Source organism: Oryzias melastigma, unplaced genomic scaffold, assembly GCF_002922805.2.
Source record: "Oryzias melastigma strain HK-1 unplaced genomic scaffold, ASM292280v2 sc00858, whole genome shotgun sequence".
NCBI lineage: Eukaryota > Metazoa > Chordata > Actinopteri > Beloniformes > Adrianichthyidae > Oryzias > Oryzias melastigma.
This window is the reverse complement of record NW_023417444.1, coordinates 11721-14624: the sequence shown is the minus strand read 5'-3', so window position 1 is coordinate 14624 and position 2904 is coordinate 11721.

The following is a 2904-nucleotide window of genomic DNA, read 5'->3' as shown; positions in this document are numbered from 1 at the left end:
TGGATTGAAAACAAGCTCTATGGTAGAATCTCCCATGCATTTACTCGATTTTAGAAACAGGACACACAACACAACTCTCTTTTTGGCAAGCTGTGATTGGCTTTCCGTAGTCCAGTGTGTGTGACTGTGATCTAGGCATGCCGTTTGTGGTTTGATGCTGACATATCTCCCATTTCATAGTAAATGAGAGGCGCAGTGAAAAAGGGGTTTGTGTTTTGACTTCTTTTGTTTCTTTGGACCTGCTTCAAATGTACATGAATGCTGACCAAAATCATAAAGATTGTGAATATGGACCATATATATAAATATAAATATACTTTGTTTCCTATTTATCATCTATTTCTCCTCGCCACGCCTCATTTCATGTTAGTTGTAAATAGCCTTCAGCTGATCGCAGCTCCTCATTGGCTGTTCTGATGGAGGTGGCGGAGTGTCACATTGGAAACAGGTCCTCCTTGACTCAGTCATTCATTGTGGTTTGGAGTCCAGGTTGTCTTACATGTGCAGAGTTTCTTATGTGTGTCGGCATTTAATCTATTTTGACTCCACAATCCTGAACATATAAACAGTAAGGCTTTTGAATGCAGCTCTCAAGTGACGCTTATTTCAATAAACAACTTTAGTTTCACATGTTTGCGATTTCCAACAGTTAAGAGAAGGCGGTCCTCTACAGAAGGAGGCTTCATTGATGAGAAACTGAAACCAAAGCCCAATTTGTCCCAGAGGCACTGCAGAGTTTGATTTGAGAGCCTTACTCCCTGCACACTGTTTACCTGTCACTGAGTGCAGAAAAATGATGTGTTCTCATTTTTAGGCATGTCATACCCCAACTGGCCTGAGAAGAGCCTGGTACCGCTCAGCAGACATGATGCCACTAACCCAGTCTTTACAAGATATGCCAATGATAGTGTTTATGCAAACTGGATGGCTTTGCCTTCACCCCCAAAAGCTGTGGACACGCTTGATAGCTAAAGACAACCTGTAGAGAGATGGCTAAGCAGGTAGATGTGTATATTTCTGTAAGGCTGTACAGAAAAACAATCCCATGGTAAAGTTGGTTCCCTTTTATTTCTGCTGCACGGGTATTCAGCTTTCCACAACCGCAGAAGCGCCAGGGTCAAACAGACCAGAGTGTTCTGGAGCTCCTCACTATGTTAGTTCTTACCTCACAGGTCATGTTGGCCAAACTGTATCCCTGCATGACAATTGTTCCAGTTTTGTGTGGGTGTCATTGTCCTTTAAGTGCCTGTGATGCTTCTACAATAACCTCCAGCTGCCAGAGGGCAGCACCAAGACTAGTTCCAGTCCAGGAATGAAAGGGGACACCTTTACCATCACTGCTTGTAGACAGATGGGACTGAGTCTGAATTGCTTCTGAACTTTAGAGGTTCCTGGAAATGTAAAAAAAAAAAAAGTTTCTCCTACAAGATGTTTCAAAGCTGCCAAAGAAAAGGAGCTCCAACATGTTCAAGAACTATTTTCTTAGTTTTGCTCTGGTATTTATGTGTACGTTTGTTGTTGTTTTTTTACATTAAAACTTTAATCTAATAAAGCTGCTCTGTTTGAAGGATGTGAGACACTGAGTTTGATGTTACCTGGTCCTTTGTCCAAGTTTTCAGTCACTGTCATGCTTATGTAAGCCTATCACTGTCACTGCTGTTCTGATTTTTGGTTATGTTTCACTTAATAATAAACCTTCAGATTTAAAGATTGTCCTTTAAACATTTATCAAAAGATTTCTGTTTCACCTTCGGCTCCATTAAAAATATCTGTGTCCTTTATTTCTCATCTCACAAAACCATGACAGAATATTACTATAAACTCAGTAAAATGAACAACGACTTACAGATAGAATCAAATCTAGAATTTTAAAATGAATTTGAATCTTTGCTGTTCATTAAATTTTGTTTAATTAAGAACCATTGCTGTGAAATTATTTAGTGTTCTTAAATATATAGAAATGCTTTAGCTCCACTTGGTTGGAAGTTCATGAAGAAAATATTTGGTGCTTTACTTTGTGAATCTCCATATTATCAATTAACAGGTTTTCTATTAGAAATAAGATCTTGAAGTATAAAAGGTCCAGTTCAGTGCTAGTCTAACAATGCCTTCCATAATTAAAGACGAAACTTCAAGAAATACTTGTTATCATAAATCAGCTGTACTGCAAAAAGATGTATGTTCTCCTGTAAGTAAATGAATGAAAGAGCTGCATAAGTGTTTGTCTGAAACCCAAACGCTTTATGCTCCTATTGTTGAAATACTGAGCTGTTATCTAAGAAATACTCTCCACAAAGAGATGAACTCTAACCCTGAAATTCTACATGAAAGGTACTGCTTTGCAAATCAAGTATGTTTTCAATAAGCATAGTTTATTTCTACTATTTCAGGGTAGTTTTTTTATTTGCATATAAAAATCATTTTTATGATTTTCTTTACAATTCTTTAGGTTGGTTGGAATAGAGAATCATTTTAAAGAAAAAGAGATCCCCTCTTCATACTTGTAAGAAATGTAATTTAATTCTTAAAATACAGCAATACAGTAAAAACTTTTTCTACACTTTGCTGAAAAAACCAACAAAAACACATTTTGACAGTTGAAGACTCAGGAAAGTATTTAAAACAGTCAGAAATGAAAATTTTAATCTAACAATCTGTAAGTACCAGATCTTTACCGTATTTTTAATGCTTTCACAATGTTCATAACAACATTAAATAATTTAAAAAATAGTTGTGTTTTAACAAGACGCCACATGTGATACCTTTATAAAATAAATAGATGAGATAAAAATCTTATGCATTATATTACACACAAAAATATCAACTCAACTTACAGTCCAAATGTATGCATTCAGTAAAATTCATATAAAACCATTTCCCTAAAAGAACAAAAAAAGCACTTTC